Source organism: Protopterus annectens, chromosome 3.part1 (assembly GCF_019279795.1).
Source record: "Protopterus annectens isolate FY-2018-M chromosome 3.part1, PAN1.0, whole genome shotgun sequence".
NCBI classification, from domain to species: Eukaryota; Metazoa; Chordata; order Ceratodontiformes; family Protopteridae; genus Protopterus; species Protopterus annectens.
The window spans coordinates 1,702,253,140-1,702,265,600 of NC_056732.1; the positions used below are offsets into that span (position 1 = coordinate 1,702,253,140).

At 38.2% G+C, this 12,461-nt stretch overlaps 1 protein-coding gene across 1 annotated transcript in view; it reads left to right on the forward strand.

Moving 5' to 3' along the window:
- The window catches only part of LOC122797837 (putative GPI-anchored protein pfl2), a 192,060-nt gene that overhangs the window by 10,622 nt on the left and 168,977 nt on the right, over nt 1-12,461 (forward strand). The window lies entirely within an intron of this gene.

Sequence of the window (12,461 nt, forward strand, 5' to 3'; positions counted from 1 at the left end):
AGAAAAGTGATTGGTGGAGTAACTCAAGGATTGTGCCAGTACTTTTCAGAATATTCGTTTCAGACATAACTGAGGAAACAGAATTTCCCATGACAAGTTTGGGTATAGCAATGGATGGTGTTTGCTTCATGTTAGGAAAGGCTGAGAAAGGCTGATAGACTGGGCAGAGAGGTAGGAGCTGAGGGTCAGTGCAGATAATCATAAAGTACTGTACTTGGGACCACACATTATTAATTAATTTATCCATGCTGAAACTGCATTCTGTTTACTACATTCTGTCTCCCCAACTTCTCTAACTCCTCCCTACACTTCTCTTAGTATGATACTCTAGTTGATTTACTACCGTGCCTTTCTATGCACATTCTCAACAAATCTCTTTTGGGATAAAGAACATCTGGATGCGTTCAAGAGCGCAAAGATAAATTGTAAGAGCACGAAGGAAGGATAGCAAAGAAGGCAGGATAAAATGCTAAGTGGACTTACAGAACAGGCTATTCTATCTTTCATTAATTAAGTCATTTTCTGGTAATCATTTTTCTTATCCAGGGTTATGTTGTAGACAGAGTCTATCTCTGCTAGCAATAAACATAAGGCAGAACACCGGTACTGGATGCAGTGTCAGTCCTTCTCAAGAAAAACTCTCACTTATGGACAGATTAACCAGATCAACCATGCGCACATCTCTGTAGTGTAGGAAGAAACCTGAGCATCTGGCCAAAACCCACCCAGGCACAAGAGGACATGAAGACTTTGTAGATCATGCAATCCAACCAGGATCTGAACCAGACACTAAGTACGCTGAGGTAGCAAATACAGTCACTGCACCAGTTATTTTTTCTTACAGATTTCAAAGGACAAGTAAGGGTCCTCCATTAATGGGCTTAAAATATGGAATTCTAACTTTTTCTATAAAATTTCACTTTCTTTGTTTTCATTTCCTTTTCTCCCACAGTTATAATACTCCTACAACTCCAGAAAGTACACATCAAAGATAAAACCTATATATTCAAGCAGAAATTCTGGAAAAAGCCATTGAAAACTATACGGCTAAACACAATATGATTTTTTTTTTCAATTTTTAAGAAAAAGATTGTAGTACATCTCAGTGGACATGGTAAAGAAATTATTTTTGAAAAGTACATACCATGGCATGCATGAGGTATACCTAGTTACATCCATGCAGCCACACCCTAAATGTAAGCATACAATGCATCTTTGATCCTGGAGTATGTTGACAGAAAAATGTCTCTCCTCTTTCTCAAACATCTACCTACAGCACACTCACCCACTCATGACTCATTTCATTATTAAGTGTTGTATAGCAGAGATACCCAATTTGACCTATAGAAAGTAGAGACTTTTATAGAGTTGGCTTAAAATAATGTATTACACCTAGTTCTTTAGCTAAATCTTTAATAACTCCATTGTAAAACAGTCTGCCCATTTGTGTTCCATCTTATTCCTTCTTTGACGTGATTTGCTCTTTTTTAATTTATCACAAGACTTAGAGAGTAATAGAATAGCAATTCATTTAGTAAGTACTCATGAAGACCACATGGTGTCTTCAAAGGTGGATTAATAATGTGTCTTAACATCAAAGCAAACACATTTTCTATCCCTTTGCCATCAAGCCCCCCCCCCCCCCCCAGATCAACCTTCTATTGATGCATTCACTTCTCCTCTGGGGTTAGAGACAGTCCATTCATTCCCTAAGTTGGGCAAGAGACCTGAAACTCAATTTCACTGCTTAAGTCTCCACTACTCCTATGGGGGTCAGTGGAGCAAAGGACCATACTATCTCTCTTCCGTAAAGATAGCTGAGCCAACACTGACTGTTCACTCCCTTCCTCCCCTGCCTCAGTCCTTCCACTGCCCAGTCAACTAATCAAACCTTGGTCATCTGTATCATAATCAGGACTTTATACCTATATGTTACAGGAATGCAAATTCAAAGCAAAACATCAAAGCTGGTGCCAATAATAAGTTAAAGTTGTTTAAACTTGTGAAAGCGAATGATTGGTTATTTACCTTTAAGGCTGAGCGACTTCAGAATTAGTGTTTTTACAGTACCAGGGATGACTGGGTGTTTGGTTATATTGTAAACACCAATGTTACTGTAATAACGATTGTTATTTATTTTTTTATTCTTAGTGAGCTTTGAGTTTGTGCATATTCCATGTATTTAAATTTAATAAGCAGCATGGTGTTTGAAAACAGTCAGTGGTATAGTCTACCTATTCTGCAAAATTAAACATTTGGAAGGTTTGCTTTAAGAAGCATCCCCTGACCAGGCTGTAGAGGAATGCGACTTGAAGTATGGCCCATAGCTATCTTTGGGACTGTTTTGTATACTTGTATTAGGCAGTAATCCAAACTAGCCTTTCACAATCAGTACAATAATACAATATTTAAACAATGTCAGTCGTGTTACTTTGTAAATAATAGAAATATAGCCTTATAATATTTAACTGAAATCTTAGTCACTAGAATATAATGTTGTTGATTGCCCACTTAATAAAATAGTGGTACACTGCTTTAGGCATGTAGATGAAGCAACATAACAAAATCTAATGCTTATTTATACAAACATTTCTGAAACATATTAAAATATTGAAATCTTAGTTTGGTTTACATAAGCAACACTTTCAACCACATATGATCAAATACCATAGCGATGACAGCAAGGCTGAGGTAGGCATGAGGATATTAAGATAAGGATGCAATTTTACCAAAAAATCAAAATAAAACTTACATACATTTAAATCACATGGACTATTAAGGAAGATTTTTCTTCAGCTGTTTGTTCAGGTTTTTTTTGCTCAAGCACAGATTCTTGTATAATGATGTGTCTCTATTGATAGTTACTTATTATAGCAATTATTCACTATTGCATTTATAAATCTGTTTCTCATCTCACTCTGATTAGAATAAGTCAAAAAATATGTATTTGCCCATATGTATATAGTAGGCTAATGATGACAGGGTGGCTTTTTTAATCTTAACCATGCTTCCCAAAGGTAAGAATCAAACCATGTTACTTGTGTCTGTAAAGTAAATACTTTAACCACCTTGCCAAACCAAATGCTGTTTCTTTGAGGTAGAGTTACCTTGGAGTGAGAATATTAAACGAGGGGTGGGGTGCAGGGGTGGTTTGCACCACATGCAAAAAATATTTTGGCACAGTGCCCTGAATAAGTGGTTATAATCATACTGTATTTTGTCCTCTACTGTTCTTAAATGGTCCTCAGCACAAACCCAGGGGTGGTCTCCAGTTTAACTCTTCTACCCAAATCCAGAATACAAAATAGCACAAGGCCCTGTCTTGGATCAAGTGCTTTGCACGGTGCTTATGGTAGCACTGGGAGAGTTGATTAGATGGTGTGATCTTGTATATCACTGTTATGTTGAAGTCACTCAGCTTTACCTCCTCTTTCCTCTAGACTAGTATTGCTAGAGTAATTTACTTTGTGGGCTACCTTGAAGACATTCATCTATACTAATTTCTGTTGTGAGGATATATCTACTAATGTTATATGTGTACTCAAGGAAATAGTTTCAAGGTGGCCAGAATTTGTGTTCTGAAGAATTCAAATTTAAGGGAGCCTTATGAAAAAACGTCCTATATAAATTAAAATGATAAAATCATGCTACTCGTACAATTTATACAATTTACCCTGTTTAATTCTCCCGTTCGATTCTCGCCTGGAGTGTGGGGAATGCCTTCTGTGTGGAGTCTGCATGCCCTCCCCGCGGTTGGGTGGGCGTTCGAAAGACATGCATAAATGGGCATGCCTTCTTTGAAGGTTGAACGTTGAGCTGGCACCTCGGCGTTCATGAAAATCTACTGCCAATCATTAGCAGACCGGAGTTCCACTGTGGCAACCCCTAACCAGGAAAAGCCAAAAGACAAACAACAACAACCCTGTTTAATTACCTCTAGTGGTGTAATACCCAAGAGAACATTACTGCTGTGGTCAACAAAATAATGCATGTTGTATGGACAGCATGTACAACCAATATAAAATGAGAACAAGTCAAAAAAAAAGAGTAAAATATCTGAGTGTTTGTATCTGCTGCTTATGAGTTGACAGTCACAGAGAAAAACCTGTAAGAATGACCAGGATGTGTTGTACATCAGAGAACCCTGCAGCAGTAAAATGTATGTTGCTCATAGGTAATTACTAGGGTAGCAACCCAAAAGGGCCCTTTGAAGCCTAGGCATGCTTCCCAAATGTATTTGAAAAGCATTGATACCACTATTTGTATAGGGGGTTTAGCTGGGGTATGATCTCCAGTATTAACAAGCATCCTCGTTTTAGTAGGGACATAGCTGGTAGACAGGAATTAAATTTAAATTTCCTCATCCACTCATCAAAGTTACACTTGAGTAAATACATGGAGAAACTTACTTCATGTAGATTGGAGTTGTTAGCTTTCAGCAGACCACTGTTGAGATCCTGTGTGGATTAGTGCATGCAGGTCTATGGGATGTACCTCTTCCAAGATGTAGACAAAGAGGAGATATATGCCTAAACACTGAGTAAGCATCTACTGAAACTAATTCCATATAAAGTCAATATCATTAAATATCACCCCCTTGTACCCCATGTCTACAGCCTATATATCTACACGTACTAACTTCAAGATCACACAGCATTGGGGAAAAGAAGATAAACGTCCTCCCTTATCCACACTGCTCTAAGATTTTACTCTGTTAAAAAGTCCTGTTTTGATTAGACAGAGGAATCACTAAAACTAGTTTGACGATTGCTATCATATCAGATCATGGCTCAACCAAGAGCAGAAAACCCTGAAAACAGGTTGCTCAGAAAAAGAGAACAGAGTGATGCAGAGTCAGCACCAGAAGCCATATAAAATGATTGTAAATTAGTTTTAATATTTAAACCCTTGAGGAAAGGTGGGACGTGGAAGTATGATGGACATATAAATCAAGATGTGCAAGGATTGACTAAGTCCAAACAGGTAGCATCCTTCAGAAATGAAGTATGAATGAAAACACATAGCTTAATGTGAAGATGACAGAGACAGTCAGGTGTGATATTTACATGTCAGCTTTGTGACCCTCTTCCTGATAAAGGTTAAGTCAAAAATGGTGACGCAATAGTGTAGTGGGTAATGTTGTCACCTCACAGCAAAAGGCTCTCTGCTTCTGCTGTGGTGCCTTCTGTGTGGAGTCTGCATGTCCTCCCTACATTCATATAGATTTCCACTGCGTGGTCCAGCTTCCTCCCACATTCCAAAGACATGCATCTGGAGCATTTCTCCCCAGGCCTCTGCGGAAAATGGGCTCTGTCCCAGTCGGACTTTCCTGATAAACAAATGTCAAATAAATAAAATAAATAAATAATATGGGAAGATTCAGGGATTCAGTGGAAAGACACAAGATGGCTAATTGGTTAGTAAGACGAATCTTGCTGTTTGAGTTACCAGCACTGATTTTGGCATAATACCCTTGTTGGAGAACTTTAAGCTCATGCTCTTGCTGCTTACATGCTATCACTTTGGTCCTGAAGGCCTCAGGAAATGAAAGAAACCAGAATTTCCTCTTCCTTCAGGAGTGGTTATATATAAGAGGAGGGGCTGCAGAGCATTTTTCATGCATTGCAAAACACAGCTTGAGATTGCTTTATATATTTTTCATTTACTTAATTAGCTAGCTGGTTACTTAATTATTTTGGTAGTATATTGGAAAATATAAAGGTCCTACCCAACACCATAATCTTGGGTGATTTCAACTACCCTGGTATAGACTGGGCAAATTACCAATGTTTCAACTCCTATGCTCAGCAATTCATAGAATTTATAAATTCAAATGCCCTTGAACAACTAGTATGTTCTCCCACTAGAGGGGACAACATATTGGCTTTAATCATCACAAATATGGGTGCCCATTGTACCACATCCGTTATCACTCCCTCCTTAGTCAGATCCGACCACAAACTGATAGCCCTGGACATCCTCACCACTCCACCTCCCCCAGTCAAAGAAACCATAGTCAAAAACCTTTCCAAAGCAAACTTCAAACTACTTGCATCCAAAGTGGAAAACTTCACTATTCCCTTGCAGAAGGATAATGATATCCAGGATGCAGAATCCTACACCAAGGCACTCTATATGCATCTTCAGGATTGCATGGACCATGCTATCCCAAATAAAACCAAGACTCCTTCCTCAAGCAAGAAGAAACCAGTCTGGTGGACCCCGGCCATAAGCAAACTTTACAATAAAAGGAGGAGACATACAAAAAAAGGCCAAATCTCAAGTAGAAAAATCATCCCTGATCAGCATTAGTAAGAAATTGAGGGCCCTCATCAAGTAAACTAAAGCTAATTTTAAAAAGAAAGTTGCCAAGGATGCCAAGGATAACCATAAGGCCTTCTATGGCTACGTCAAAAACCTAAATGGCAATGTTCAGGTCTGTTCTGAGCTAGTACAAAATGGAACAAAATACACTGACCCTTCTGACATTGCAACATCTTGGCTGACAGGTTCAGTGCAAACCCCCCCCCCCTCACCACCTACAAGGCCTATTACCATTCTAGGGGATTGTGTAAGTCCAATTATTACTGATACGTTGGTTAACAAGGCTCTATCTAAAGCTAAAAACACTGCCTCCATGGGACCAGATGGTGTCCCAGGCTGTGTCATACACGAGCTCCAAAAGGAATTAACCCCGCATCTTAATACCCTGTTCAGTCTCAGCCTCTCCACAGGATATGTGCCTATAGAATGGCGCATGGCAATGGTGGTCCCACTACACAAGGGTGGGGCCACAACTGACCCTGGCAACTACCGACCAATAAGCCTGACCAGTCTGATCTGTAAGGCTATGGAGCGAATCATTATGGAACTCATAAATGGAGAGATTGGGAACCTCCAGTCGCTGGACCCCACACAGTTTGGCTTCATCAAGGGCAGATCATGCCTCCTGAACCTGGTGAATTTCTTTGAGACAGTTACTCAGGCTATAGATAAGGGAAAGGAGGTACACACGGCTTACCTTGACCTTGCTAAAGCATTTGACACCATTCCCCATTCAGGTATTATTGATAAGCTCAACAGCCTGGGCATAAACCCTTACGTCACAAGATGGATCACAAACTGGCTCTTAGACAGATCCCATAAAGTAAGAGTAGCGGGATCTATGTCCGAATCCAGACCAGTAATGAGTGGTGTGCCTCAGGGCTCTGTCCTGGGGCCCCTCCTGTCTGGCATATACTTCTCAGAAGTACAGGCAAGCACGGAAGGGCTGTAGCTGACTAAGTTTGCGGATGACTGCAAACTGGGTGCTATAATAGAGTCTCCGGCTGACATGAAGATCCTCCAGAAGGGCCTAAATGAGACTGATGCATGGTGTCAAAGACATGGTCTCAAGCTAAATGCAAAAAAATGCGTAGTAATCCCCTTTGGAAAAAACAGAGTACCCGCAAACTACAACATAGGAAGTAATCCCTTGAAATCTGAAGAAGAAATAAGGATCTAGGGACTCAAGTAGATAGTCAGCTTTCCTTTGATAATCATGTTGCCAAAGTGGTTAGAAAATCCTTCTATGTGACCCATCTGATCATGAAAGGGTTCGCATCAATATAAGGATGTAATGGTGCCCCTCTACTCTTCCCTCATCAGACCCATTATTGAGTACAATGCACCAATTGGAATGTACCTGGCTAGACATCTCCAGCAGCTGGAGAGACCACAAAGGTACCTAACCAAGAGGATTACTGGCCTCAAACAGTTGCCCTATGCAGCACGACTGAAAAAGCTAAGACTGTTCTCTGTTGCATACCGCTTTCTCAGAGGTGATCTCTGTCTAATGTACAGAGCCATGTCCAACCCAGAATTGCTGAACATGCTCCATCTTAGCAAAACCAAATCTACTCAAGCTACACACTCTAGGGATATAAACCTCAACACAACAATGAATAGAACATGCTGGAGTGATAGATTCCCTTCACAGAGACTTCCCTTACTATGGAACAGGATCCTGATCTACATAAGACAGAGCCCCTCACTATCACTCTTCAAGAGGAACCTTGATGAGTGGATGGGTAACAGAAAGTTCACACCGGGGATCACACCAACAGCACTACTAGATAGGGGCCAAGGGTACTAGCTGCTAGTACAAAGGTATAGGGAACTACTAAAGGGGCAGTAAATACCGCACAACGTGGCTGGGCTAATATATGCCTTTGGGCAGATAGCCCAGTACCAACCTATGAACCTATGAACCTATATTTCATTTAGTTTTATTTCCTTGTTGTCAAGTTAGTATTGGCATCTTATAAGGAATCTTCTAAAGAATAAACATATTAAGATCCCCAGGTTATCCAATTTATGCAAAAATGAGACTATTGGACACCCCTAGGAATGCTAATTTTCTGTCAAATTATGTTGATATATTTTCTTAAGTACATTATTACATTTTATACATAGACAGTAGTCAATGTATATACACTATATGAAAAAAACTAATAACCAAATGTATAGCGTATCAATGAAGGAAGCAGGTTAGTAAATAAATGAATGAACATGAAAAAACATGCATATTAGAATTTACTAGTATTGAAAGCTTACGTCTCTGACTGTGACTTCATCAGAATAAAAGAATCAAGTACCTACGGTCATATGTATACTAAAACTTGCCCTGTTATTCAATTTCCTATCAATTGAAGTTCGACAAACCAAAATGCAGCAACGCTAGGCATGTTAGGTTCCAATGGCAAGAAAGACCTGTCCAAACTCCAAGATATTAAAAAAACAGCTGGATTTATTAAAAAGATTTTACAATTATATGATGGATTTAGTGCTTTTGTCCACCAAATGTGGACTTCCTCAGAATCCGGATTCTGAGGAAGTCCACGTTTGGTGGACGAAAGCGCTAAATCCATCATATAATTGTAAAATCTTTTAATAAATCTAGGTTTTTTTTTTTTTTTTTTTTTTTTTTTTATATCTCGGAGTTTGGATGGGTCTTTATTGCTGTTGGAACCTAGCCTGCCTAGCGTTGCTGCATTTTGATTTGTGAATTATTGATTTGGGGAACACTTTATTAACTGTATTCTAAGTTATCATTTAAAGCTAATTGAATGAATTGTGTCTGTTGAACGCACACACTGGAGCTTCCACTATTAAGAACTAAATTTAAACAGTTGTTCAAGGGAACTACAATACATATAATAAATAAACAAATAAATAAAAATTGTACACTACATATAAAACACCATGATGTGATTAAAACAATCTATGTCTTATAAATAATAAAAATAGTTAAAACTTCCTGAAAAAACTGCCAAATAGTAAATACATCAATGATTCACAACTTTTCAGACCTTAATTTCAAAACAGGTTTGATTGAAATAGTTTTGTTTAACCTGGGTGGTGCACCGGCAATAATTTTAAGTTGACAAAGAAGCTCCTTAAATTGAAATTGGTTCTCCCAGTCACTATCCCTAGGGTCAATGCTAATCTTGTCAATAATGCCAAAAGTAAAACCTTCAAAGTTGGGACATAGACAAGAATGTTTATACAGAGTACCAACCTTTTAGTTTTAATGTTGTAGTTATGCTTATAAATTCTTTTCCTTAATGCTCTCTCTGTCTTTCCTATGTAAAATGATGGGCATATATTACATGTGGCTAAGTAAACTATCCCTGTAGTTGAGCAGTTTCCTTTAATAAATTTGAAACTATTGACATTGATGAATAGTTGTTCAGCCTGAATAATATGTTTGCACTGTTTACCGTTCAAACAATTCCCTGTTCTCCCACAGGTAATACTCCCATTATTCACTATAAACAATGCAATTTGGCTACCAAAATGAGTAGAATGCTAGTGCAGGGTAGAGAAAAAGCATAGAAAGAATGGCAAAAATAGAAAACAATAAAACACCAGTATATATTGAAAACTACTGAATACTTTGCAATCATACTAAAAAGTACATTAATGAAGACAAAAAAAACTATGCTGTAATAACTTTCAAAATAATAGTAAACATAAACCTAAAAAATTCTTTACAGCCACTAAAGAAATATAGATTTCTGGCCAAAAATTCAACCCCAACCCCTTCTCCCAATATCTCATCACTCAAAACCACAACACAGTTCAACTCTTATTTCATAGATTGTATAACATTTCTAACCAAGAATTGCCCAACATCTAAAACTAACCCATGTACTACCACATTCACTTTAACCTTCAAACCTGTGCCCGCATCCTCTATAAAACTACTCCTAAACAAATGCAAACCATGCTCCACTTCAGCTAATGACCTTCCAAGCGAGTACCTTAAAATAGCAGCCAATACCATTGACTGTTCATAGGTTCATAGATTAGTACTAGGCTAACTGCCCTTGTGGGCCATATTAAGCCTAGCCAATTACCCCATGTGAGAATCAAACCCTGCACCTTGTGTTTGAAAGGTAAATACCTTAACCATTATGCCAACCTCCCACCCTGTGCTATCTCAATCCTTATAAATAGGTCAATCCAGGAATCCCACATTTCCTTTATCTGGAAAAATTCACACATTATCCCTCTGCGCAAAGGAGGAAATTTAACAGACATTACTAACTTTAGACTAATATCAATCTTATCCCCCCTTCTCCAAAATACTTGTAAAACATATTTAAATAGAATTGCTAAAATAAGTCCTGCATGAAAAACTCGTATCCCCCACAGAACAAGACTTCCATCCTTCCCATAGCACTAACTCTGCACTTCTAACCCATATAGATGCTTCCAGTAAAGCTAGATATACCGGTAAACTAATCTCTTCCTCCTTATTTCTGGAACTGTCTGAAGCCATCAACACACTTTGTCACAGCAAACCTCTTCTTCAAATGTCCTCATTAGGTCTGTCTCATGGTTCAAAAGCTACATATCCAATAGGTATTAGTTAGTCAAATGGCACTCCACCCTGTCTCTGTACTTCCCAGTCACCACCGGTGAGCCACAAGGCTTTGTCCTTGGATGTCTTCTCTTTAACACTCTCACCAATACCCACCACACATCCACATAACAGGTCTCCATAACAAAGGATGCAGATGATCCACACTCATTTGCACATCTGAAAACATGGCACACCAAAAAATTACTCAGGAAGCTTTAACAGTCACTGAAACATGGCTTTGTAACTCACAACTCATACTCAACCCTGAAGAAAACAAGCTACTACTTTTTTTCCCAAATTTCTCTCATGAAAAAACAAAATTTAAAGTCCTCGCTCTTGATAATACAACCATTGAAGTCACTTCTCATAGCAAACTATTAGGGATGATAGTGGAAATAATGTTAAATTCAACCTGCATATAGCAAAGTGCATAAGAAAAACTCATCAAATGCTATGAATCCTTTGTAGAGCAAGCTACACTTGCTACTACTTATCGTCTCTCCATACTTCTTTATGGTGCTAGCACCAAAAAGCCTAAATTGGTTAGAGCTACCCCATCATTTAACATATACACAGTTTCTTACCACTTATAAAATTATCTACCATTCATCTGCTTGACTGCCACTAAATAACATTCTACACAACTATGTTCCCATTCAGTCATTACAATCCAGTGACCAAAACTTCTGACTGTCTACAAACCTACTGCTGGGCAGAACTCCTTTTCTGTATACATCAGGTCAACACCCTCCCTCCCATCCATCAAAACCTTTCTGAAAGACTTCCTAGCCAAAAGCTGTCTCTGTTATTGCTCAATACCAGGATAACTTATATCCCTAAATTTGAACAAATACCCATTCATACATTATATCTCCATACCCTCCTTTCTTCACTCACTTTCTTAATTCTATTAATTTCTCTCCCTTGGCTTTCACTCTAAATTTACCATTAGCCTATTTTACTCTCACTTCATATTGCAATTCATGTTTGTAATATACTAATATACCTTTAATTTCTTTATAAATTGGCTAAAATTTCTGTAAGTATTAAATAATTGTCATATATTATATCTGATTTGGTACAATTATTTAAACTGTAGTTGTTTTTTTCTATTATTTTTAAAGATTGTAAAATTGCTGTTCTTAAAATGTTCTATAATACTTTGAAGTTTTTCTCCCTGCACCTCTGCTGAAAGAGGGCTCCTACACAATTGGACTTTCCTGGTAATGTCAATAAACAAATAAATAAATACATGCATACATACATACATTTATTTATTATTATTTATTTCCAGTTTGATAACCGGGGAAGTCCACTGGGCCCGAAAGCCCGTTTTCAGTGGAGGCCCGGGGAGAAAAGCTCCATGATAATACATTACACACAAAAACACAGCAGAACAGATCTAAACTAATACACACAAAAACACACTCTGTTCTAATAGCATAATACTTTAACAATTTCCAAACAAGAATGAGGTGCATTGGGCACCATACATAAGAAAAAGATATATTAGTGCAACTGTGAATGTTAGTAAAGTAGGAAAGGAAAGGAA